Raw genomic sequence first — 27,822 nt, 5'->3', positions numbered from 1 at the left:
CTCAAAGCGTTTGTGCTGATGCAAAAAGATTGTTGGGGGAGGTCATGGAGAGGGCATGACCCCGGCTGACCGGAGCTGGAATGTTCTCTCCGCCCTGCTGTTCCCACAGCTGGAACCACTCAAGGAAGCAGCCTTAGGAAGGAAGCAGAGTTAGGTGTGGTGGAGACCATCTTGGCTTGTAGGCGTGGCAGAGCCCTGCTAGCGTCTTTCGGGAGACTCTTAGGTTTCTCCCAGCAGGTACAGAGTCACTGGTCTGTCAGCGCCCAGGACAAGCTTGGAGAGTAAGTCCTCTTGCTTATTAACCCCTCTGTCTGCCGGTCAGGAGTGGCCCCGAACTCTCTCTGTCTTCCCTGGGTGCACTGGGCCAGTGCAGGAACCAATGCGTGTCCAGGCTTTGCAGGTTTCAAGTATTTCCAATGCATTGCATTCTGTCGTCACCCCTATTTGATAGATTAGGAAGCTGAGGCTCAGAGAAGTGAAGTGATTTTGCCCAGGATCACACAGCACCTCAGCAGCATAGCTGAGGTCTGTCCCCAAGTGCCCAGACGCCTAATTCAGGGCTCCCGGGACCACCCTGCCTCTTGTAGCTCTGAACCCCAAACCTCAGTTGCCTCACCTGCACTGTGAAGGGGCTGATGAAGGTGAATGTCGGAGCCCCTTTGCTTCTGGATTTGTTTGTCTGGAAGTGAATGGGTTTCACGGGCAAATCTTCATTCAAGGCAGGGGGGATGGGGATGTGCCCCAAATCCCAAAGGTCCAAATCCAGGCTGGGATAGATTGACTTTTATGCTCTTTTGGTTGGAAGTATTGGGGTCTGCTGTTGACCCAGTGCCTGAGATCTCGTGATCCATTCATCGATCTCTTCAGCATATTTTTTGCACACCACTATGTGCCAGGTGTCCAAGGAGAAGGAAAGGGCGTGATGGCATGGAGTGTCCCTCCAAGGCGGTAGCGAGTGGGTCTAACGGAGGGAAAGCTGCAGCCTCACCACCCCGGGGGTGCTGGCCCCTCCCCTAAAGCAGGGACACTTGATGAGAAAGTAGTGATTAGAGCTGCCCTTTCCTGAGCTGACAGCTCTGAGGAGGCAGGGGGCGGTGGGGGTGGGATAAGGTGACGTCTTCATGGCATCTCAGTTGCATCTGGTCAGGGGTGATGACATTGTTTTGCACTTTCTTGTGTCTGTGTGTGTGGCTCTTCCCCATGAGGTCTTTCATTGTCTTCCTTTCAGGGTGCCAGGTGTTGAGGGCTGAACGACGGAGAAAACACACACTGTCCTGCCTTCCTGCAGCTTGTGACCTTCAGGAGAGAAGAGCAGACCCTTGGTCACACCATCTATGCACCATCACAACTGTGAGAAGAGCTGCAAGAATGAACACACCATAGGCACTGCCCTATGCAACAGGGAAGGCTTCCTGGAGGAGGAAGGCATGTGTGAACTGAGCTTAGAAGAAATAACACCTTCCCATGAGTCAACAAAGTGAAGAGGGGAAAGAACATTCCAGGCAGAGGAAATGGCATGGGCTTCTGTGACCAGAGGGCTCCTGGTGTATTCAAAGACTTGATGGATATCCCAGATCACTCTTTCTGTCCCTGGACTGAGTGGCATGCCGGGCTCTTACTAGGCTCCTAGTTTGCTGGGTCAAACTGAGCCCAGCTCTTCCCTTTCTTCCTATTGGCAAAAATGAGAGCCCCAGGCAGTATTTGAAAGGGGAAGTGGCCTCCTATTGGCAAGTCCATCGGATCTTCTCTCATTCAATTTATACTAATTAAAAATACTAATAGGTGTCATATATTGGCACCAACTCTGTGCCAAAGACTGTGTCCAGTATTTTACTATACATTTCAAACCTTGATAGCCATGCACCAAAGACAATTGTGCTACTCTGCCTTGCACCTGAGGAAGCTGTGAGATGGTGTGCACCGTGCTATGGGACCGGGGAGCCGCTGCGCCAGGATTTCCGGCTACGGCTATGTGTCTTCCAAGCCCACGCCCTCCCCCTTCCACCTACCCCTTGCTGACTGCATCTCGCCTGGAGGTAGGGAGTTGGGGGGCTGAGGTGGGGGTGCTTCCAGTTATCGGCTCAAGTTAAATTTAGTTCAAATGGCTTCCTAATGAATGCCGTCCAGCCAGGATCTCAGCAAGTTCCTTTATGGAGTAACTGACAGCCAGAGATTGCCAATACAAAGCAATTAATATGGAGTAATGATGAGTGATAAGAGATGAAGATCTAAAGTGAACTATTCAATGACAATATCATTTTCTTGTCTGCTTCCCTTATGTGCACTGACAGGAAGAGAGTTGACATGATAATTTTATAAAACTCTCTGACACTTCCTGTTAACTCCCCTCCATTAGCTTTGTATGATAATTGGCAGATACAGACACATGGGACTAGGGAAGACTCCAGAAGGACCGAGAGGTGCTTCAGAGCGGGACATGGTACCCTGTGTCTCCTCGGACTCTGAACTCCATATCAGAGAGTCTCTGCGTGGTGTGCTCAAAACGGTATTTGCTTTGACAAATCTGGGAGTGGAGAATGTGGGCAGGGTAGGGAGAGATGGGCTTTCTACCTCCCATCCTTTGTGTGCTAGCTCCTTTCTGGTCTACCTGCCTCCTTCCCTCTGCTCCCCTAAATGTTAGCCATCCTTTGAAGCCCAGCCAGATATCCTTCACCCCATTCTCACTTCTCCTGACTCTGAATGTATACTCAGAGGTGGGAAGTTAGAGTTAAATGTCAAACTGGAGCGTGAAAGCAGGGGTCTGCCGTCTACTCCCCCGGGCAATCCTTTGGCTCAAGCTGCTTTGTTTTATGTTGGGAAGTCCAAGCCCAGAGAGGCCGGGGCTTCCGGTGAGTAAAATTAAAGTTGGTCGAATCATTGGAATTGTTTCTTAAAACGTGGAAACCTCAGCGCAAGGGGATGAATTGTGGCCCAGCCCCAAGTTCATATTGCTGCCGTCCTTACCCCCAATCACCCAGAATGTCACCACATTTAGAGATGATTCACTTCGAATGAGGTTCCTGGAGTGGGCCGTAATGCAAGACGGCTGGTGTACTTATAAGAGGAAATTTAGATACAGACACGAAAGGAAAACCTGGGGAGAAAATGGCCTTCTAGAAGCCAAGGAGGAGGGCCTGGAACCGATCCCTCCTTTAAGGCCCTCAGAAGGAGCCGACCCTGCCCACACTTGAGCTCAGACTTCCAGCCTCCAGATCTTTGTGCGAAAAGAATCTTCTGTGGTTTATGTCCTTTTATCTGTAGCTCTTCACTATAGCAGCTCTAACAAAAGAATGTAATCAGCCACATAAGTCGTGATCATATAGCTAATAGCCATCCCAATGCTTGTCCTACTTTTCACAGCATTCGCTCTTGAGGGCCCGCCCTATTACACACATTAGCTCGGTTATTAGTAGTCTCTTCCTGTGACAGGAATTTGGGTTTCTCTGGTCAAGAAGTAGAACATTACCGTGGCCCAGCTGCGGTGGGCGATTGTGAAGAGGCAGAGTAGGTGAGTTCTGGAGCAAGACTGAGTCACAGCCTCTGTCTGAAGGAGGAGTAAGCAGGAGAAAAGGGTTGTCTTAGTCAGATGGCTTGATGTTTGAAGAGACTGACTCCTAGCTCAGAGCCCTGATGTTGCATTTCCACCGAGCTGTGGGGCATGTGGGTGAGGGTGACGGTCTTCCTGTGTTTTCCCGGAGCCCAGAACATCTCCAGGAAGAACTGGAGTTCACGTCATGTTCAACTTACTAGTTGCTTCCTTCGGGCACTCATTCATTCATTGAAATAAACATTTGGGGTAACCGTTACAGGGTAAAGAAAAGAACATGTCTTTGGATTAAAATCTTGGCTCTGCCATATGATGGCAACATGACCTTGGTTAACCCCTGAACCTCTCTGAGCCTCTGTTGGGGTTGAATTAAAGTAAGCAGCTCCCATTCCTGTTGTTTACCCCCTGGTGACTCTGATCTGGGGTCTTAAGGTAGCACAAAGCAGACGAAGACCTATATGTCTCAATCAAGTTGAGGAAATTTCATTGAAGTGATGATCCATGGGTGGAAATAGATGTATCAGTAATGAATGCTCACCATATTTTATACAAATGAAGTTCCCTTCCATGTTGCAATATCTTCCTTACTTCCTCCCTCCCTCCTTTCCTTCCTTCCATTTTTGCAACCAGCCTTTTATCCCTCACCCTGGCAATTCACCTCCTCTGTGGGTTGAATTGCATCCTTTCCAAAGGGAACACTGAGATGGAACCCCTGGTACCTGTGAATGTGACCTTATTTGGAAATAGAGTCTGCAGATGTCCTTAAGATGAAAGTCAGCACTCCACTATGACTGAGGTCCTGATAAGAAGAGGAGAGATCAGGGCGCCTGGGTGGCTCAGTGGGGTAAGCCTTTGCCTTCTGCTCAGGTCATGATCCCAGGGTCCTGGGATGGAGCCCTGCATTGGGCTCTCTGCTCAGCAGGGAGCCTGCTCCCCTGCCCTGCCCCGCCTGCCCTTCTGCCTATTTGTGATCTCTCTCTCTCTGTCAAATAAATACATAAAATCTTAAAAAAAAAAAAAAAAAAGGAGAGACCCAGAGGGATCCACTAGAAGAGAATGTACATGAAGGTGGATGCCCTTGGCGGGAGGTTGGCAGAGATGGGAGCCACGCTTGACTTCAGAGTTCTGGGTTCCAGAATGTGAAAGAGTAAATTTCCATTGTTTGAAGCCACCGTTTGTGTTACTCTGTTATGGTGGCCCTAGGAAACACCTACTTCCTCAGGCAGAGTTTTCCCGGGGACACACATCATGCTGGTATCTTGGCTTGCTTGCCTTTTTGGCTCAGGGGTTGGTCTCTTACTTAGCAGCTTCACCAGCACCTCAAAAATTTCCTACCACTGAGGAGTTCTTCAAAATGACTAGAGGGGAAGCTTGCATTGGGCCACCAGGCATGAGTGACTTTCTTCAACCAAAGAGCTGCTTTAAAGGGAAAGGGAAAGCCAGTCTGGGGCCTGCTTTCTTTTTCTTTTTTTTTTTTCCTTTCCCTTCCCTTCCCTCCCCTCCCCTTCCCTTCTTCCCTTCCTTCCTTTCATTTCTTTCTTTCTTCTTTCTAATTGATTGACCTTGGAGCAGAGGAAATTTATGCCAAGGCCTCGGTCTCAAAAGCTCACGAAAATCGTCTTTTAGCATCTGTCCCAGTGGCTGGGTCATTCCTCCCAACCAGAGCCTTACCGGCCTCAAGCAGTCTTGATTCCAGATCATTTGTGGGACAAGGCAAGGTTGTACCTTGTCTCTAGTCTTATTTATTAGCTCATTACAACCACTAATCACAATTAAAAATAACGATGCCATCAAGATTATTCAAATCAGAGACAACCAATTTCAACTACCATTACTTGGAGATGGAATTATGGGTCTTGCTCTCTCTCTCCTGTGCTTGTAAAGGACTCCGTTTTTTCCATGACTCCTCCACCCCCCATCAGACTCTTGAATTACACTGGGGATTAACTTAATATGTAAAGTCACTTCTAAATGAACCCTGTTCTGCTACTTTTGCTTTTCCTGCCCTCCAGTCCCTGTATCTCCCTTGGTAGCCTTCAAATGTCGAGGCAGGGCATTCTGAGGCCAATATCTGGTATTGTTCTTGTAAACAACATTTTTTTTCCCCAGGTAGATGTTTCTCCGGGTGAGTCAGTGCTTTGCTCGGCTGGGTCATTTACATGGAAATGACATTCTGCACTTGGTACTTCCAATGTGTAGGATGTTTGTTCTGAAAGCATCCAGGATTTTCTCCTAGTTTCAGATACAGAAGACAAAGTCAGTCTCTGTCTCTGTCTCTCTTTGCAGGTTTCTTGTCAGCAGGGCAGGGGTGGGGATAGGATCTTAAGCTTCACTAGACAGATGAAGTTTTAGCTGACACCCGAGGGGCGGGAAGGCAGCAGATTTTAGGGAACTTGGGATGCAGTTGCTGTGTTTGAGTAGAAGAGAAGCCTGGCTGGCTGGGGTGTGGTGAGAGAGGGCTGGGTCGGTGGGAGAAGAAGGGCCAGATCATGCAACCTTTGGCAGGTGCATGAAGAACGCTGGGTACCAGCTCCTGGCAGATAGGGTGCTGGAGAATTCATTGTCTGAAACAGACATGGGTACATGGGTCACCCTTCCTGCTGATGAGATAACAGCTCTCAGCACAGGAGGAACGGTATCCCCCGGGCCCTAGGAAGGAGAACCTCAGGAACACAGGGCTGTCATTGACGGCACAATGCAAGCCACCTGGGCTTAGTGTTTCAGAGCCACTGGGATGGGGATGTATCTACCTTCATAACCTCCTGGCTTTCTTTACACCCACTGACCCTGCTTTTGATTTTCAGGACTGTTCAGCCCCCATCTGCTCCGTGTTCTGCCTACGAACTTGGATCTCCTCTGCAGTGTCAAGATGGAAGGACCACAAGACTGGGATCCAGAAAATGTGAGTTTGAATCCCAGCTCTGACACTTCCTAGCCTCTGAGTCTCTGTGAGCTCAGCTGTAAAGTGGGGCCAGTGACGCTGTGTCATACAGGATGCTGTTAGCTGCAGGTAATGGGGAAAACCTTCCTAAAAGCAGCTTACCCTGCCCCTGTGGGGCACTGTGGTTGTGAAGATGGTGAATTCGGCCCTCAGTGTTGTTATCAAGTAGTCAGGGTCTCCCCAGCCCCCTCCTGTCTTTCAGTTCAGATATCTATAGATACCGGCTCTCCTTCTTAGGCTGGATCCCACCATACTTTAGGATAGATGCTACTTATCTAGGTGTTATGTGCAGATGACAACACCCAGAGGCAGCAAAGAAACCATCCGTGCTTTCTGTCTTGGTGAATGAGTATATCTTTCTCAGAAGCTTTGCAGCGGCAGATTTTCTACCATAGTTCAATAGTCAGGGCTAAGACACAGGCTTGTATTTTGCCAATGGCTTGAACCTGGTGCCACTGGCTTAGAGAAATCAAGAGTCACCATTTGGGCTGGGGAAGAGCCCAGATCACACAGGACTGCACGGAGGATGGCAAAGAAGTTGCTAGTTCTCTTAGGAAGGAGGATGGCTGTTGGGTAGCTAACCAAGTGTCTGATGTAGTGAATCATCCTGGAGGATTGCTGTAAGGACGAAATGAGATGATGTATGAAAACCTAGTACAACATTAGACTCTTAACAGGCGCTTGTTAAATGGCAGGGATGATTATCATGGATGATCTTCGGTGTTTTCTGAATGCTTCTCTGTTCCTTTCTGGATGGAATGATTGAAGCCTCACTGGTATTCTTGCAGAACATTAAGCACGTCTTTATGTTGGGTGGAGAGAAGGCCATATCCGAGTTCAAACCACCCGCTGGCCCTCAACTGAATTTCCAGATAATCATGCAACTTGATGTTTAGTTACATCTTTCTCTGATGTCCCAGTACTTGGCATGCACTGAGTGCTCAGTTAATGTGATCTGACCTGAATATAACCGTGTTGAATTCTGAAAGGTGCAGGGGAGGAGACAAAGGGAAGACCATCCCTCATGGAGTGAAGGCCCAGCCTCAAAGTGGTTATAAGTGTGTCAGAGCCTCTAGCAACAGCTTGGCCACACTTGACGTCCTTTTTTCCAGCTGTGCTTCTTTCTCAGCCAATCATTTCTGGTGTTGATTCCTCCTATGAGGGGTGAACAGGAGACGTGGCTGTGCCTTGTCTTATTCACCTTTCCCTGCCCCAGGGGCTGGTTTTACAATATTGGCTTTAAAGTGATCGGTATTACAAAATCCAGTAAAGGAAATTAAAAAAAAAAAAAGGAATTTATTAAAAAAGAAAAGGTAAGTGACAAAATATCAGGAAGGGAAGGTGGGTGGATGGGGCTTCCAAGGCAGGTGAACTGCATCTCTGATCAGCCATGCCACCTGGCTCCATGCTGGACGTACCAGGCTGGGCATGAGGATTCTAGGGAGACACACGGGGAAGGGGCTACCCTGATGCTGCCACACCTTCTCTCTTGTGTTCTTGTGTCCTACCATGTGGAGTAACTTTCCGTACGTGGCCAACTGAGAGTTCATTCTCCTTCCAGGGGATCCAGTTGAGGTCCGTGAAGCATTTAATTTATTTACTTTTTTTTTTCTTACATGATATAAATGGAATCAATAAGCCTTCTGGATAGAATCCAAACTCTTGAGCACAACACAAGAGAAGCTTTTCCTCTAGCCTCAGTGCCCATCGGTCTCCTAAGCCCAGTGCACGCATGAGCCATAACGAACATTTTCTGCTCTCTCTCCCCTCTGTACACTGCATATGCTGATGCCTCCACCCGGAACACTTGTCCCAGAACCTTCCATGGGCATGCACGTCTGGCTAATTCCATCTCATACTTCACGTCTCTGCTCTGATGTCACTTTCCCTAGGACGCTGCCCGTGACCCCTCTTGTAGGATTAGGAATCCCACCCTGCAGCTCTCCAAACCCTCACCCCTTGTAGCAGATTTAGGACACTGTTCTGTAATTGCTTTTTGCTCTCTGCCAGCTAAGCCCCTTACAGGCAGGGACTGGATTTTATTCTTTCTCAGACCTCTAGCACTGGGTACAGGGCCCTGCACTGAGCAGGAGCCCAGTCTGTGGTTGTTGAGCGAATGCATGACGTCATCAGCACGAGTGGTGGATGTCGGTCCGGAGCCATTCCTCTGGGAACACCTCCTCGTGGTTATTTTCCAGATGGAATCTCAGCAAGGAGAAGCCCCCTCTCCCTCTGACTCTGTCCCTGCGCAGTCATTGCTCCATTTCTCTCATCAAATGGATTTTGAGCATCTGTTCTATAGCGAGCGCCGCACTGGGCGGCAGGGACACAAGACAGATGTGGTGCCTGGCTTTGTCGAACTTCTTCTAGGCATTGGTTTCTATTCATTCTTCTATTGCCAGTGTCTATCATGGTATTTGGCATTTGCTAGATCACGTAGAAAAGCAAATGGTTTCAGGGCACACACACGTCATGTTGGCTTTTGCGGGGAAAGAGCAAATGGTCTTATTTCTCCTTAGAGGGAGAGGGCTTTCCAGGGAGAGGCAGAGTTTGGCCAGAGACGTGAGTGTGAAGATAGCGGGGTCACTGTGGTGACATCCTGAGACGTGCCTGAGCTCCAGCTTATTTCTAGTATGACAGCATCTCTGACGGTCACCGTGACCTCTTTACACATCGTTTTCTGCATCTGGAAAATGGGGATGACAGCAGAGCCAAGCTCATCATGTATGTGTGTGAATTCAGCAAGCCGGGCAGCCCCAAGCTCCCAGCATGGAAGGAGCCACTGACTGGATGCTAGCTTATTCCGAGGATGAGTAGAGGCTTAAAATGATGTCAGGCCTGGGAATGGCAGAAAGTGGTGTGTGTGTGTGTGTGTGTGTGTGTGTGTGTGTGTGTGTGTGTGTGTATGTGTGTGTGTACACATGCATGTGTGGCTGCGGGAGCATATCTGTGCCTGTGTGCCTGTATTTGCATGTGTGTGTGTGGGGGGGGTCTGTGTCTACAGATGCTTGGTAGATGTGCATGTGTGGTGTGTGTGCACATGTGTGTTGTGTGTGGGTGTATTGTGTGCACTTCTGTGTTTGGTGCACGTGCTATGTATGTACATGCATGTACAAGCACACACATCTGGTGTGAACAGGCACATTTGTGGTGAGTATGTGTGTGTGCATATGTGTGGAGTGTCTGGTATGTGTGGTTGTGCCACATGTGCATGAGCACACACATCTTGTATATATTGTGTGCACGTGTGTTACGTGTGTGTGATGTGCACATGTGTGGTGTGTGTCGTATGCACATCTGTGGTGCATGTGTCTGGTATGTGTAGTGCACGCCATGTGTGCATGTGTGTCGTGTGCATGTGTTGTGTGTGTTGTGTTTGTGTACATGTGTTGAATGCACACCAGTGTGTGGTATGTGTGTGTCTGTGGTATCTGTGGTGTGTGTCATGTGCATACGTGTGCATGTGTGACGTGCATATTGTGGGCACTGTGTGCCTGTGTATATGTGTGTGATGTCTTATGTGCACATGTGTGTTGCGTGCATGTGTGTGTGTGCGTGCGGTGGTATTGGTGAGGCTGCAGTGTTCTCCATGCTGGGGGCGTGGCTGGCCTCAGTCTGGAGCCGCTGAGGATTGCACAAGGGGGAGCGGCCTGGTCCTGTCTGTCCAGGTTCGAGAGGAGGAGTACCTTACCCTACGCCTTACCCTATGCCACGGCAATAGGGATCCTTTGAGAAGAAGGAAAGGTGGGTCGTGAAGCACAGAGTGGTTGGGGAAGAGGGAGGACAGAGAAAACACAGGAAAAAATGGAGGCGCCTCTATCTGTCTGGTGCCAGGCTCTTGCTCTGTCTTCATGCGGAGTCCTGGGGTGGGTGTCAGGGCTCGGGAGGAGGGAGGGGGTTGTCACAGTGATTTACGGGGCTCCCTCTCCAGGGCCTGGTTGAAGAGGGAAGAGAACTCAGAGGCAGGCTCCCCCAGACCAAAGAGTCAGGGCCTGTGGACGGGCTCCTCAGGGCGCCCCCGAGGCGTCAGGCTGCCCTGTCAGTTACGGGGACCAAATGCTAGAGCAGCTTGCCGTGGGGTGCTTCGCCGCCTCTGGCCATCTGGCTGACCTCTGCCCAGGCCGTCCCTGCAATGTCGCAGCCGGGCTGGCCGGCCTGGCCCAGCCCCCTTCCCTTCCGCCAGTCCATCCAAGGATATTTTTCTAGCTTTAATTTATTTTTTAAAGTAGCTTTATAAGCCTGTTAATAAAAGGAAAACTTGCTCCTTGCCCAACTGTCAGTCAGCCTCTGCTCATCCCCTCTCGCCTGGGAAACTCACCGGGAACAATGCTGGCTCCTTTCTCCCTGCACATAAAAAGGTTTATAGATCTCCAGTTCCCCACAACTCAGCCCAAAGTAGCTCTCACTTGACAGTCTTCAGAAATCAACGCCGTCGTCCCCCCTTCGACCAAGCTGCCTGCCCGTGCAAGGTCAGGCTGCGCGGCGGGAAGGAGCCAAGTGTTTGCCTCTCGCTGGCCGGGGCTGGGCTGTTTCTCCTTCAGAGGACACGTCCGTCTTGGGGCGGCTTGGAGAACTTTCAGGGTGTGACCAGAAGCTGCTCCTTGTCAGCCAGACCTGCTCCGGGCCGAGCCGCCGCAGGGGGCTTGGATGTGAGAGAGGAGTCTGGGATGTTGGCACCCCGACATCCATGTTATTTCAGGGCAGATCATGGAACGATGGCCATTGTATGTCCTGTCCCTGAGCTGCATGCCTCGCGGGTACAGCTAGCCTCGGGCTGTGCCCATCCTCCCCACCGTCTCCCTGTTTATGCTGTGCGAGTGTGGCTGGAGGGCTCAGGTGTATGGTACACAACTTAACATCAAGAAAGATGGAAATCGAAGCAAGTGTACGTTTGTTTTTCCACTTGTCTCGGAGCTACTTTCTATTACTTCTTCTTTTTTTTTTTTTTTTTTTAGATTCCATTTATTTATTTGAGAGTGAGAGATAGAGCATGAGCTGGGGGAGGGGCAGAGGAGAAGCAGACTCCCGACGGAGTGAGGAGCCTGATGACCCCGGGCTTGATCCGAGGACCCCGGGATCATGACCTGAGGGGAAGGCAGAGGCTTAACTGATTGGGCCACCCAGGCGCCCCTGGAGCTACTTTCACTATGGGAATTCACCCTGTTCAGTTTTGAGCTCATTGAAGTTATGTGGATTTCTGCCCCAGATGTCATTGTCAGACGCTATAGGGATATTAGTGACCACAGTGGAGTCTTATGATTTCATGAGGCCCTTCGTTGGTCAGATTTCACCTCCTTGTAGATTGAGTTTGTCGGTCCTAGATATCGCCTTGGGAGGAAGGGGAGGGAGACAATAAGGTATTGAATATCTGCCTCGTGCCAGGCTCTGTGTGGGGGGGTGGTGTGCGTCAGTCTCGCCCAAGGATGGAGTCGTCACCATCCCCAGCCCGTGTGAGACCCAGACCACTTTGTAGCCAGCAGGTGGCGGAGGACGGAATTGGGTTTGTGGTTGAGGACACCTGTCCAGCTGAGAAGTCTAGCAGAGGTCAAAGCAGAAGCTCTGTAAATACTAGTGCGTTAGTCTTCTTGGGGTTTCTCTTTTTTAGAACACCGACCGAGCTGGCTCTAATGAAAAGAAGAATAATGAGCAAAGTTACCATAGGTCTGTGGGAATCGGTCCCCTTCTCGCCCCACCCCTTATTCAAATTTTTATTAAGCACCTTCTCTATTGCATGCTTTCTGCTGTGTGAGAAGACACATGGGTTCCTGCCTATGCGAAGCTTCCGGTCAGGGTCTGCTCTGTCTGAATGGCTGCCACCAGCCACACGTGGCTCCTTGCCATGTAAACTGTGGCCCACGAGCTTGAGGGCTGGAATCTTTAGTTTTTACTTTGCTTTATTTTTTTTTTTTAAAGATTTTATTTATTTATTTGACAGAAAGAGATCACAAGCAGGCAGAGAGGCAGGCAGAGAGAGGAGGAAGCAGGCTCCCTGCTGAGCAGAGAGCCCGATGCAGGGCTCGATCCCAGGATCCTGAGATCATGACCTGAGCCGAAGGCAGCGGCTTAACCCACTGAGCCACCCAGGCGCCCCTTTACTTTGCTTTAAAAACTGTGACTTGATTCAGTTATCGAACAACTTGTACGAATGCTTACAACAACTTGTCATTTTGCAACAGTTGTAAATTTTATCAAAGCTCCTTGCAGATCAACTATTGCCAGGGAAAATGTAGCATCTGAATCGAGATGTTCTGTAAGTAGAAAACACACCGTGCATTTCAAAGACTGAGTATGAAAAAGAATGTAACTTCTTTCATTATTCGTTTTGGAAATACTGCTTGCGTGTTGAAATAATAGATTTCAGATATATTGGGTTAAAATGCGTTGATATGAATTCTACCTACTTCTTTTCAACTTTTTATTTTATTTATTTTTTAAGGATTTATTTATTTATTTGAGGGAAGTAGCATGAGTGAGGGGTGGGGTGGGGCAGAGCGTGAGAATCTCAAGCAGACGCCTTGGTGAGTGTGGGCCCAATGCGGGGCTTGATCCCACCATCATGAGATCATGACCTGGGCCAAAACCAAGAGTGGGATGCTTAACTGACTGACCCACCCAGTCACCCCATAACGTCTTATCTGAATCCTCTGCCTCATAGGCAGAGCCTGCCTGGAGTTTCTCTCTCCTTCTCTTTCCGCTACCCCACCTGTAAATAGATAAATCTTAAAAAAAAAAAGGTGTATAAAACCCCTAAAATAATGCCTGGCACATACATAGTAAGCTGTATGTAAACATGTAGTAAATCTTAGAAAAAATACATTTGTGCTCTCCCTGCCCACCCCCATGCCCACCCCAAAGTTAGCCGTTGCGGTTCCTTCTGTACTTGTGTCCTGGCCCCTATAATCATGTGTGGTTGTTGGTAATTGCTTGTTTTATCAAAACGTGATCATATTATATACACCGGAACATGACCTTCCCCCACCCACATATGATAACTGGGTTGTGGACTCTTTCTCTGCTAAGATACTTGGTGTCTGCAATTGACTTCATAATAATTCCATGGCAGAAATGTAAATTCTGTAAATGACTGTTCCCCAACGTGTCCTTTTTGTTTGTCTTCTGAAAATTCCTGAGCCTTAAAATCTCCCACTGGAAAGGCAGGGAGGAGGCCAACCTGATTAATTCTGCTTCCCAACTTGAGTAAGCTTTGGGGGCAAAGCTACAGATTCAATGCATATGGCAAGAGGGTCATTTTGAGTTAAGCAGCAATCTGAAATCACCCAACAGTTAGATAATTGACCCAATTTAATTTTCCTATAGAAGGACGACCGCTGGTTTGTCTGCTTGATCTATAGGTATGTCATCCTGTGCATTACACACCAGTCGGCTAAGTATGAAGCGATTATTACTAATTAAAATCACTTCCCTGCAGAACGGCACCTCCACCACCTCACTAGCCCACCTGCCCACTTTCCCCAGGATTCACCCCTTCAGGAACGGTTCATGGGAGCCAAAAATCAATAGCTCAATTAACAGTCAGGATCGGGGCTTCTAGGCAACAGAGATCAGGATCAATAACTTATGTTCAGTGAAATTAAAGACAGTTGTTAAGTCAAGTGTTTAAAAGCTGTAGGCACAGACTGGGGGGATATCCGTCAAAACCCGTTGGGCTCTTTCTCTGGTGAGATCAAGAAGTGCATCTCTCTTTGCCCCATCTTCCACATGGATGGATGCCTAATGAAGCGGGTCCAGCTTCACTGATGCTTTTCTGAAATAAATCCCCGGGCCCCAGGACTACCATGAGCATCTGAGCCGACTTGAGGGAGCCTCTTCTTTCATTAAGAACAATGCCGCCAAAGTGGACAATCCAGAATCTTCTCTGACATCCGTGGGGGGCGGGGGGGAGTTGAGCGAGTGAAGTTTTCCTGCATCTTCGGTTTGTTCCATCTGCCCTGCGTCATGAACGTTTAATCATTCAGCTAACATTCAGTGAACGTGGACTCTGATCTTCTAAGCTTGACTTGTACACCTTTCATGAGTTGAACCCCTTTCTGGTTCTAGTGCTATTACTTGGAATAGTTAGCGTGTGCTAAGACTGAAGTAATAAATAGCTCCAGATAAGTCGGAGTCACATAACAGGCGTCTGCCTCCTCTGTGACAGTCCTTGGTGGGTATTTCCTGCTTCCATTCCATGGCCTGGACATTAACCAGAATCCTAGAGGCAAGAAAGTTTGGGAAATATAGCCTATTAGGATGTCCAGGAAATAAAAGAGGGGTGAACAGATTTGGGAGGTCAGCGAGCAGTGTCTGCCTCATTAGCATTACCTCCCCCTGTGGATACCTGTAATTAGACCTTCCCTCTCTTTTGGTGCTAGAGTTTCCTCTTTCTTTTAGGGAACTCATTCCATTGTTGGGGTAGTCTACATGAGCTGGCCCAGGGATGTTCCCATGACCTAAGTTGGGCTCCTTGGGATATTTCTGTTGGATCTATCAATAAAAGGCCATTGGTTTCCACTGGAGTTACTGAGCTGGTAGGATAGGAGTCTTAGGTTGCCTTGTACATCATACTGCAATTTGAATAACATGTACCTAAGTCAGAGAGAGACCCTGTCCCATAATATCTCCTATGCTAGCTGGAAGGGGAGATGGGTCCTTGAGAATACTGGCTGAGTCCTTGGATCCAGTTGTGCCCAAAGCCAGTTACCTCTGGACCCTTCCAGAAAAAGAGACCAATAAATGTTCATAAACTCCTTGGCCTGTGTGGGCCACTAGGCTGACTGGACATCAACTCTTCTTTGATCATGGACCATTTCTAGTCAACGAGAACAGAAATCTCAAATCAATGGAACTGAAGATATTCCTTCTTTCTTACTTAAGATGGTTTTTATTTTGATTTCTACCAGTAGTAGCTGCAAGAATGTTGATCAGTGTCTTCCCAGCATACACTAGTTAAAAACACGAGACACTGTTTTCACAGCAGAATGCCTCCACATAGGTGTGGAGAACACCTCTGTTTTGCACTTGCTGTTTACTTTGCTGGGAATCTTCCCCCTCTTCTCTATCCATTGGACTTGTCTTCATCTTAAATATTAGTCTAATTCAGTTCTCTTCAATGCCTTCAGTAGAAACAGGCTGTCTTTGATGGGCCAGATGACTTGCTAGGCACTGGGAAACAGAGATGAACAAGATAGGACCTTGTGGCCTGGTGGAGAGACAGTCACAGACACAGGGGCCATACAGAAAAATAATAACCATAATAATGAGGATTTGTTGAGGGCTTGCTATGTGCCAGGCACATAGTTTCCAACTTTCCTGTGTCTTCAACATTGGCCCATGTGCTACTATCATTCCTATTTCACACACGATGAGACTGGGGCTCAGAGAGGTTATGGAACTTGCTGGAGATCCCTTAAACAGCCAGAATTTGAACTTGGGGCATCTGACTCTGAGGCTCTCAGTGTCAGCCGCTGTGGACAGCTGTCTGTAAGAGTGCTAGTGCGGGTGAATGACTGGCTGATACGGGGGAGGGCGATCAGGGTATGAGGTGGTGCTGGCTACCATCTCTCTTGCTTCCTCATGAGCTCCTTGATTTGGGAACAAGATCTCATGGCCTCTATTTCCCTAACAGCCAGTCTCCGTGTGCCTAGTACATAGTCACCCTCTTTATCAAGGGTTGAACAGAAATTCTAAACACCTCTGATGGAAAAAAGGAATGCACGGTGGTAGACAGAAAGATTAGAAAACATGCATGGTCTTTCTTGACCACTGTGAGCTCCACCACCCTAGAATCTTCAGATTCAAGAGGAATGGTGAGCGTTAAGATATGGCATGGCTGGCTTCTGAAGGTGACTATGACTGTAATGGACCTTCAGGACCAGGTTCCCTTGGAGAGGTCAGGATCCAGCCAGGTGACACATCCTCTTCATACATCAGCCGTCATGGACATGGTACATTGGATCCATGGCCATGTGACTGAATAAGTGGGAGCTAGCATTTATTAACGGATGAGCACTTTATGGACATTTATTACTTCATCATCAGAAACTATCATCCTGTCATTACTCTGTGGTCAGTGCTTGGAGGAGAGGCTAGGAGGTCATGGGTACCTGCCTTGACCCAATAATGCTACAAAACAAAATCTGCAGAACACCAGCATACCAAAAAAAAAAAAAAAAAAAAAAAAAAAAAAGGAGTTAGTGCTCAGGCATCTGGAGGTCATGTAAGAGTTGGCCAGGTGGCTCTGCTGATGTTTGCTGGGAATCAGCCGGCCATAGGCTGATCTAGGCTGGCTTTGTCAACATGACCATGGTCAACGTGCCTCTCGTCTGTCAACAGGCTAGCCCGGGTATGTTTCTAGGATCGTGACTGAGGCGCACACCCATTTCAATACTGAGTCGTCTCATGTTTGTTCACATCCTTTTGACTAAAGCAAATTGCGTGGCTCCGCTGACCCCGGGGTGAAGGGGCAGGGTGGGAGGACATTGCAAAATTATGTAGCAAACGTTGTGCCTAGATTAAGGGTGAAGAGTTGGGGCCATCACTCTGAGCACAGTGCCCAATAAATGAGTGTTGCATCAATGAACAATGAACCCGTGAGGCTCTGAGAAGTTACAGAAGAGCCTGGGGTTCCACAGTGAGTGCTCCGCAGAGCTGTGCTCTGAATCCAGGCAGGATGAATGATGCCACTGAGTGGCTTTGGAGGCTGCTAGAGGTCCCAGATGCCGTCTCTCCTGTAGCCTTTCCCTGGTGTTAAGCTGAGTTCTGGAGCTTCTATATCCAGGGACCAGAGCTGTTGGTCCTAAACTCAAACCAGACCAGGAAAGCCTTCATCCCTGGGAGAGAAGATATAGCAGTGCCTACTAAGGGAACAGCAACTGTTTTCAAAGCCTCAAATGAATCCAGCTTTTTCTTCTTACATTAAGACAAGTTTTGAAAGACAGAAGCTGCATGTGTTCATTGTCTATAAGATGGCCAGAGAGAAATGCCCAGCAAGTCAGATGAAGATAATGTATAACCTACAGATAGCAACTGGGAATACTTAGGAGTATATCCCTCTACCTATTTTCATTATTATTATTTACAAAGTTAGACAGTGTTTTTGACGGGGAATTTTGGCTTAAACGTATGCCACAAACATAGCTCTCCCCCAGTCCAAGCCCACTGAAAGTATAATTTTCAGTGGCTACAGAGTATCCTTCTGCATGGGTCACACTGTAATTCATTGGCCCAATTGTCAATTGAATATTTATGTTGTTTTCAACTTTTTGGTGTTAAAGATAATGCCAGGATTCCTAATTTGTAATTTCATCTTTCTTTTCATTATGAAAATGACAAGCGGCTGTACATAAAATTTTGAGAAAGGAACGAAAAAAATACCTCCCCGTCAACACCATCAAAGCCCTTGTAACTATTCTACCTTTTCTTCTAGTCTTTTCTTTCACACATAATTGTATGCTAACCTTTTCCTGACTATAAAAATAAAATACGATGACAACACCAAAAAAGCAGGAACAAAAATCATCCATGATTCCACCGGCTGGAAGCAATCACTATTAACCTTTTGGCCTGTTTTCCCTTCTTCTTATTATTATTGTTACTAATTATTTCTTATTATTTTACATGACAGAGATCATAGCAAACCTGCAATTGTTTTAGTCTTAATACCATATCAGAGCTTTCTCCTTGGGATGAGAAGATTTACAAAGTAATTTTGAAGGATTATTTAAAAAAAAAATCCTTTTTTTTTTTTTGAAAAAAAGCATCAACTATTACAACCTAATATTTTCCTGATTGCATGCTCTCCCTTTGAATAGATGGGTCATGATTAATTCAACATCCCCATGGGGGGAGAGCGTTAGCTATTAGGGTTTGCTGCCAGATTGTTGGAAGTGGATTTACTGGCTGTGGGCTGGAAGTCTATGCACATCTGAAAGGCTTCTATATGAACCTGTTTCTATTCAGTATACATAACCAGCATGCAGGGCACACCATACTGTGTCCTGATCTTATTTTGTTTTATTTTTTAAAAGATTTTATTTATTTATTTGAAGGAGAGAGAGAGCCTGCGTGCACGAGGTGGGGAGAGGCAGAGGGAGAAGCAGACCTCGTGGTGCGGGGGACCCAATGCAGAGCTTGATCCCAGGACCCTGGGGATCGTGCTGTGTCCTAATTTTAACTTCTCTTCTTGGCATAAACATTTCCCCCAAACACTGATTGCTTTGAAGGAAGGGACGCTTTCATACATTTTGTGTCCCCAGTCCAGTGACTGGCCCCTGAGCTAGCTTAAGCTTCCATTAGTAGCAAGGGCATGGATCGGGGCTCCAGACAGCCTGGGTCTGCATCGGAGGGATCACTGTTGGCAAGTTCACACATGGCTCTGCCCTTCAGTTTCCTCATCGGATAAAGGGCGACTGAGAAACTACCACCCCCCTAGGGTTTGTGAGGACTCAGTACCTGGCTTCTAGCACTCTGTGAATATAAGCTTGCTTCGTTCTTTTTGAATTGAAGGAGTCTGTGTGTTGGTTAAAAGCATGGGCCTTCAGAATCACACAGCCTGAAGTTCTGGGCAGCTTTCTGCCATAAAGAAGTTCGGGTGAGACATTACTACAAGCCTTAACTCTCTTCATTGGTACAGTGGACTCCTAATCCTACCTACCCATGGTGTGGCTGGTGCGTGAGATTGATCGAAGAGGATGTAAGTCAACCATGCAGCATGTTGCCTGGGAGCTAGGAAACACCAAATGCACGGGAGCTCTGATAATTGCCAGAGAGGGAATACAAGCCTGCCATCACATTTTCCACCTCCATTTGCACTGATCGCTGGCATTAGGAATTAAAAAAAAAATTTATTTTTTAAATTACTTTTCAGTGTTCTAGAATTCATTGTGTGTATGCACCACACCCAGTGCTCCATGCAATACGTGCCCTCCACAATACCCACCACCAGGTTCACCCAACATCCCACCCTCTCCCCTCCAAACCCTCAGTTAGTTCCCTCAGAGTCCACAGTCTCTCATGGTTCATCTCCCCTTCCAATTTCCCCCAACTCCTTTTTCCTCTCCATCGCCCCATGTCCTCTGTGTTATTCCTTATGCTCCACAAATAAGCGAAACCATATGATAATTGACTCTCTCTGCTTGACTTATTTCACTCAGCATAATTTCTTCCAGTCCCATCCATGTTGATACAAAAGTTGGGTATTCATCATTATGGAGACATAATACTCCATAGTGTATATGGACCACATCTTCTTTATCCATTTGTCCGTTGAAGGGAATTTTGCTTCTTTCCACAGTTTGGCAACTGTGGTCATTGCTGCTATGAACATTGGGGTACAGATGGCCCTTCTTTTCACTACTTCTGTATCTTTGGGGTAAATACCCAGTAGTGCAATTGCAGGGCCATAGAGAAGCTCTATTTTTAATTTCTTAAGGAATCTCCACATTGTTTTCCAAAGTGGCTGCACCAACTTAAGTGTAAGAGGGTTTCCCCTTTCTCCACATCCTCTCCAACACTTGTTGTTTGCTCCCTTGTTGATTTTGGCCATTCTAACTGGTGTAAGGTGGTATCTCAATGTGGTTTTGATTTGAATCTCCCTGATGGCTAGTGATGATGAACATTTTTTCATGTGTCTGTTAGCCAGTTGTATGTCTTCATCGAAGAAGTGTCTGTTCATGTCTTCTGCCCATCTTTTGATATGATTATCTGTTTTGTGTGTGTTGAGTTTGAGAAGTTCTTTATAGACCTTGGATATCAGCCCTTTGTCTGTACTGTCATTTGCGAATATCTTCACCCATTCTGTGGGTTGCCTTTCTGTTTTGGTGACACATTTCTACATACAAATGTGTAGAAGAATGAAACTCAACCATTCTCTTACACCATACACAAAGATAAACTCGAAATGGATAAAGGAATTTGATGAATCCTTGTAGATGATTCTTTCTTTTACCGTCATAAATATCCACGTGTGTGGGTGCAGTTGCTGTGGCTGATCATTGTTTTCCTCATTCCCTTTCTAACCCACTGGTGGCTTGGAGGGGCTCCCTTGCATCTCCCTGCTTGGGATGAGGCCCCCAGCCCCAAGATGAGAGGAGATGTCTTCAGGGACCCTTGGCCACGGCACGTTTGGAAGCCCTGCCCTGGGCAAGATGGGGTGTTTAGAAGCAGAGGGTTGTGGAGGTGACGAGCTCCCTCGCCATTTCGAGATGAGAGTGTCTTCCATGCTGTTTTATAAATAGAAGGTGATAGAAGTACAGGGGCTTTGCAAAATCTCAGTGTGGTAATTTTCCCAGTCCCAGGGATCTGAGAGCTCTCTAAAACACTTGAGAAAGTCTGCTACATTGTCAGCAGCCGCCTCATGTGCTAGGCTATGCTGTTCTTTTCCTAATTGCGTTCTTCAAATATGTGCTTGATGAATAATCAGCCCCATCTCCTACTTTCAATTATATTTACTGTATAGCCTTTCCCAGGGGATCTATTAAAATACACACTCATTAGCTCCACAAGTATTTTCACAAAATAAAATTGATATCTCTCTTCCCTGAGATTTTTTTTTTTTTTTTTAAAACTGAGCGACCAGAGTCCTACCAAAAGTGTGGCAGATGCAGTGAAAGAGTTTGCCGCACAATCTCAGAGTGATAACAGTTTCCCCCCTTAATTAATTTTCTCCTTAAGCAGAGACTGACTTTGAGGGGTTTGAATTGAGGTTTTTTTTTTTTTTTTTTAACAGTTTCGGCTGAAGGGTTAATTGCTCGCTTTCAAATGCGTCATCTCGGGATATTTCTGCAGGAAAATTTATAGCTTTAATGATAAGTCAAAAAAAATTTTTTTTCTTAACAAGAGCCTTAGAATGTTAACTTGTAAAGTGGTCCGGGTCTCCTGCAGTGGTTCTCAGCTCTGTCTTCCCGTTAGAGTCGCCTGGGAGCATTTAAAAGATGCCAGTGCCAAGAGCCCCCACTCAGACCAATTAAATCAGGATCTCTGGGCATAGAGCCTAGGCATCTGTATATTTTAAAACTCCCCTGGTGATTTTAGTTTGCAGCCGGGATTGAAAACCACTGATGTAGTGAGAAAGCCCTCATTTTACAAATGAGGGGATGGAAGCTCAGCCAGGTTAGCTGATTGCCTGATGTTATTCTGAGAAAGGGACGTGGGGTGCAGCAAGTACACCCCCAGTGCCCCACATGCAGGGTGAACTCTTAGAACTTCAATGGCATTTTCTTCTTCAGCCCTTCTAATGACCTAATGATTTTTAAAGAAAAGAATGTATTTTTAAGTAATCTCTACGCCCAACGTGGGGCTCGAACTCAAGACCCTGAGATCAAGAGTCATCCTGTCCACTGACTGAGCCAGCCAGATGCCCCCTCCGATGATTTTTTTTAAACCCCATATTATAGGAAGGGAACCAAGGCTCATAAATGCTGAGTAACTGAACCAAAGTGATATTGTCAGAAACTCAGACGCAGTGTGAGTTTCCTGATTCACAGTGTAAATGCATTTATTTCTCTTTAAGCCTGTGTATATTGTCACTGGAGTTTCTTTGTAGTCCTGTTCACAGAGAGGCATCTCGGGACTTCCCGCTGAGGGGCTAGCTACTAACACAGTGATGGCCAGAGCCTCCCAGAGCGCCTGTCTATGGCAGGAGCTCACTAGATTTGTTTACTACATGATAAGTGCTGGTGACGTTCATCAGGATTGTTGGCTTTGTAGACAAAAGAGATCTTTGATTCAGTAGCTTATGCAAAAGAGGAGTACAGTGGCTGACATCATTTCTAAGTCTAAGTATGCTGAGTCTAGGTGCTCCATTCTAATGGGAAGGAGTCTCACTTATCGCCAGGTCTGCTTCTGGTTTTCCTGTGTGTGTGCACTTTGGCCTTGTGATGGATGTTCATGGGCTCTGTGTGGGAAGGACTATCGTAGTCTCCCTGGCCGGCTTTGGATCCCGTGACTGCCTCGGTGCCAAAGACATGATGGCATTAAGTCTATGTAACTTCATGTCCAAGAGTGTGAGGAGAGGCTCCTTTCCCAGAAAGTAGGGGTTGGAATGCTGTCAGTAGAAGCAGATGGAATCTAGAGAGGCAAAACAATAGGTACTTCCCTGTGTTGTTGGTCCAAGGGGGTCTGAGTAAACTTTGAAAACTAGCCCTTGGGACAGCTGGATGTCCCCAAGAGCCCAGGCAATTATAAGCTCTCTTCTCCCCCGGGTACCGGCCCAAGGATTTAGAGATCCATCTTAACAGGGGTCCAGGAAAGCACTTACTCTGACCTAGAATGGCCTCTGCATGAAGTCAGAAGCCACTTACCTCCTCCTTCCCACGCCACGAGAGAGAGAAGGAGCCACAGGGAAACCATTTTCTGGTGGGGTTTCAAACATTCCAAGAATAAGGTTCACTTACTGTGTTGTGTGTGTGTGTGTGTGTGTGTGCACGCGTGTGTGTATGTGTAGGTCCCCACATCCCCATAAAATCAGAATTGCTTCAGGCCCCATGAAGTCCCTGTAAATCAGTGAGTCTTGTCCTTTTCCTACAGGATCTTTTGGGGATGTTGCTAATTCATATGGATCTTAAAAAATAGTGTGTGTGTGAGAGAGAGAGAGACAAAGAGAGGCAGAGACACACACACAGGTATTGGGGCTCACTTCTGAGGAATCGGTAGGAACTTGGGTGTCCCCAGTGACACAGTCACTCTGAACATTTGATGCATAACAGCAACATCATCATTTATTGCTCTAGCAATGAACAAGCACAGTTGCTGAAAATGTTTTCACTAGGCAGTGTTTTGAGAGAAATGAGCATTGTGGTGACAGTGCTGTTTTGAGTGGAAGCACCGGGAGGCTGGACCTTGTAGACGCTGGCTAGAGATGGGAGCCGCTCCAGCTTCCCCAGTGATGGGAAGCGGGAGGTGGAACAAGAGGCATCAAGGATATTGAGCCGTAGGTTGTGGAGTGTTCCAGAAAGGGAGCAGCGTGAAAGGCAAGACATGCAGATAATCAGAAGACCAGGCGTATAAAAATGTTGATGGGGTGGATGAGATTTATGTACGAGAATGTTCAGCCCTGTTACCACTAATAGTATGAGACATGGAAACAACTCAATTATTTCTCAATTATGAAACAATAGAGGATTAGATCAATTATGATTCCTTCATTTATATACTGTTATGGAGCCATCACTAATGGTCCTGTGACAAATCTGCAATAAAATGGGGGGGATACTCTCAAGCCATGAAACATGAGCAGAGTGCACAACACAGTATCATCCCACTTGACACACTCTTGACTCCATTTACTTGGGTCCCACTGTTTTCCTCCTTTTTTTCTCAAGCATTTGATACAAGCATATTTTGTTTTTATGCCTATGAAGTCAATACATCTACACTGTGGGAACTTTGGAAACCAGAGACAAGTGTAAAAAATATTCCGTTACCTAGTGATAACTTCTGCCAGTGTTTTTGGAGAATTTCCTTTCTATTTTTGTTGTTGTTGTTGTTGTTGTTGTTGTTTTCTTATATTCTTGTATGTGTTAGCCTGGACTTCTCAGGTCTTCCAAATTTCTGGAAACACTCTGGCCTTTGCAGTTACCATGACTTGAGCCTCTATTTCTCAATCCGTGGGTGGCCCAGTGGATTGAGTGAATTCACTGTATTTTTCCTCATTCTGTCTGAGATCTATCACCTTAAATAAGGCCACCTACCCCTTTCTGTGTGTTTTCACACAAAGGCTGTAGTGTGAAAAAGGTCTGGGATAAACTGGGGTAAATGACAAGAAGTGGTAAGCATCCCATCCTTCTGGGAGTTCATTGACTCATCCCCATGGTGGAGAATTTCTCACTGTCATGCTTGCTGGTGAATTCTAGCCTTTCCCCAGCCCAACTCCTGTCTTGATCCTTGATCACCTCACATTCAGGGAAATAATGTTGGTGGATGAAGGGAGCTAATTCTCTCTGTTTCATTCCATCTGGTTGTATATAAAGAGCCTTGACTTTCAAATTCAAATTGAAGAGACCTTATTCCTCTAATATATATTCTTCTGTCCTCTACCAAAACCACATTTTACTTTTTGAAATTATGTGTGTGCATATATGCACACCCAAACACATGTGCACACACACATAAATGTGCACACGCACAATATCTATAAAGCACATGCACAGATATGATATATATAAAGAACATTGTGTGTGTGCATATCTATGAATTTTAATTTATAACTGATTTTCCACCTACAGTATTTCATAGAATGTAGGATGCCATCGAGTACAATAAACACCATTCTTTTTTTTTTTTTTTAAGATTTTATTTCTTTATTTGACAGACAGAGATCACAAGTAGGCAGAGAAGCAGGCAGAGTGAGAGGGGGAAGCAGGCTTCCTGCCGAGCAGAGAGCCTGATGTGGGGCTCGATCCCAGGATCCCAGGATTATGACCTGAGCTGAAGGCAGAGGCTTTAACCCACTGAGCTACCCAGGCACCCCCGATAAACAACATTCTTTTATATATCACTAAGGAACAAAAAAACACCTTTGCCAAAAAATTTATGACATGTCATTGATGATAAGCTATATCCTGACCTCGGTGATGTCACCATGTGAAAGCATATGATTTTAGAAGGAGTGAAACAAGGTTTGAATTGATCAGCCATCACCACAATAAGAGTACGTAAAAATTGCCCCCAACTCAGCTCAGTAGCATGCGATGATAAGAATTGTTTATCGTGCATACATATGCAGGTTTGCTTGGGGGCGGTGTGGGGGGAGTCTGTGCCATATGTGCCATTTTGGGGCCCAGACTAAAGGCACAGTGGTCTCTACAGCATGTCATTCCCTTGGTAGATGAATGGAGTATAAGACAACAAGCTGATGAAGTGCACAGATTTCGCGCCTCCGATAGTATTATGTATTGTGAACATCCCTTTAACCAAAGCAGGTGACATGGCCAATTTCAAGGTCAGGATGTGTGTGTTGGGATATTTATTCCACCCATCATGTCAAAGATGTGTACATAGAATACGCTACTGGGAGTGAGGCCTTGAGACCAATAATTCAATCAATAGAGTATTTAAAAATCATTATATCTTGTACTTCATGGCGTTTTGTAGCCTAGCTCCTACTTTTTGGAACAAAGCAGATCATAATATACACAAAGTACCAGGGGAAAAAAAAAGAGACCAAAGTAAACACACTGAAATGTTAACAATGGTGGCTTCAGAGATGGGATAAAAGACGGTTTTTATTTTCTTTTTTGTCCCTTTGATTTCTCTAAGTTTTCTATGATGAGTAGGTGTTACCTTTAAAAGTCAGACAATAAGAGGTGCCTGGGTGGCTCAGCTGGTTAAACATCTGACTTTGGCTCAGGTCATGATCTTGGGGTCGTGGGATCGAGCCCAGAGTCCATCTCCCTGCTTACTGGGGAGTCTGGTTCTTTTTCTCCATCTGCTTCTTCCCCTGCTCATGCTCTCTCGCTCTCTCTTAGTCAAATAAATAAGTAATCTTTTTTTTTTTAAAAGTCACACAATAAAACTATACCTACATAATTCATGATTTCTTGTAAGAAGTCGGTGTAGGAAACTAGTTAGGGAGACAAACAAGGAGCCACTTCTGAGGAAAATTCAGAGAAAGGGATTGGCTTTTGGGGAGGGTGGCATCAGGATACACGATCATGCTTGTTCCCCAGTGCTGGAATAGGGGTGTGAAGCAGATGATTCCGATAGGACAATCGGGGGTGCCTGGGTAGCTCAGCTGGTAGAGTGTCCAGCTCTTGGTTTTGGTTTAGAATCATCTCATGGGTCATAGGCTCGAGCCCTCTGTTGGGCTCCATGCTCCATGGGGGAGTCTGTGTGAAGATTCTCTCCCTCGGTGCCCCCCTCCCCAACATTGCTCATATTCACTTTCTCTCTGTCAAATAAATAAATCTTAAAAAAAAAAAAAACAACATTCCAATCCTGGGGAATGAGATAGCAGCATGTCTCTCAGGCTGGATGGGCCACATTGGAACTGGATTGGTGAGGCCAGGTTCACTCATTAAAGATGGACACCAAAGGCCCCAAGGGAGATGAACTCTGTGCTCAACCTCAGAGCCCTGAGCCCAGATGCCTGCCATCCTTCTTACCTCCAGTGAGAATTTGTCAGATGGAGGTGAGACAGAACTTAGAGGTGGAGCAAAAGGACTTCAGTTGTGAGCAGAGTCCATAAAAGGAAGCTGAGCAGGACCTGAACAATATTTGCTAACACACAGGGTGCTGTCCAACACCCGAGGACCCCCAGAACAGTGGCTTTTGAACTGTATCATGCATCAGAATCACCCTGGAGAGGCCGTGAAAATAAAGATGGCTGGCACCCCCTCCCCGCTGCCCCCAGAGATTCTGATTTACTAGGTCTGGGATGGAACCTGGGAATGTGTATTTCAGATAAGCTCCCAGGTCATGCTGATGCTGCTGTTCTGGGGACCACACTCTGAGAAACACCCCACTAAGGCAACGGTTCTCAACTTGCTATTTGCATCACCTGGAGAGCTTTTAAATATCCCAGTGCTCGGCTGCACCCCAGATCAATTAAACCAGAATCTAGGGGTGGGACTGTCATCAGTTTTTTTTTTTTTTTTTTTTTTTTTAGAGCTCCCAAGGTGAAGACAATGTGCAGCCAAGTTTGAAAGCTGCTGCTCTAAGGAGAATTAATTTAATCTGTTTAACTACTGAGTACATTGGCAGCAGGTACTAAATTAACTCATCACCAACCACCACCCCTTTCTCTGTGGACCGGGAGTGGAAATGGTGCCTGTGAAAATCTCCTGTAAGAGTGGAGCTTAAAACTTGGAACTCGACCACCTCCTTAGATCCCAGTGATATTGGGGCAGGGCTCTTCCTGTAGGGTTGAGGACAGCATGAGTAGAAACTTAACCTGCATTTGTCCTCAGTGGAGAGGGATGAAGGTCATGGTGAGACATTGGCTGCTTTTGTTGAAGAGTAAGACTGTGAACGGTGCTGAGGTCTTCTACAATACAGTATCACATGTGCTTATAGTATGCGATTAGCAGGCAAAAGGATTTTGTCATCAGAAGCATTCTAAGTCCTCTCCATACACCTTTGAAGTTGCTATGGAAGGAGGGATGCTTCTCTAGCTACAGAATGAAGGAGGTGGAATTTGCCTCAGGTCTTGTCTGCTTTCTGTCCCTCTTCTCTTTCCACTAGACTTTCGTCCTTCCAACCCAGGTGTCCACCAAGTCCATTCTCTAGAGTGCTTTTTTTTTTTTTAAAAATCCAAGATGGCATCTGGGTCTTTTCCAATGAGTTGTTCACTTAAAACCTCCCTCCTCCCATGGGAGAAGTCTTATACACTTCCATCTTA

At 46.5% G+C, this 27,822-nt stretch overlaps 1 long non-coding RNA gene across 1 annotated transcript in view; it reads left to right on the top strand.

The window, feature by feature from the left end:
• The first annotated feature begins 217 nt into the window (after positions 1-217).
• The window catches only part of LOC125091050 (uncharacterized), a 187,611-nt gene continuing 160,006 nt past the window's right edge, over positions 218-27,822 (top strand). Inside the window, exons 1-3 of the long non-coding RNA XR_007124566.1 lie at positions 218-281; positions 1,229-2,036; positions 6,352-6,449. This is a non-coding gene — a long non-coding RNA (uncharacterized LOC125091050). The remainder of the gene's footprint in view (positions 282-1,228; positions 2,037-6,351; positions 6,450-27,822) is intronic.

The sequence above is a fragment of the Lutra lutra genome, chromosome 18, assembly GCF_902655055.1.
Source record: "Lutra lutra chromosome 18, mLutLut1.2, whole genome shotgun sequence".
In the NCBI taxonomy this organism is placed as follows: Eukaryota; Metazoa; Chordata; class Mammalia; order Carnivora; family Mustelidae; genus Lutra; species Lutra lutra.
The sequence above is the reverse complement of the archived record's forward strand: the minus strand, read 5'-3'. Positions and strand labels throughout refer to the sequence as shown.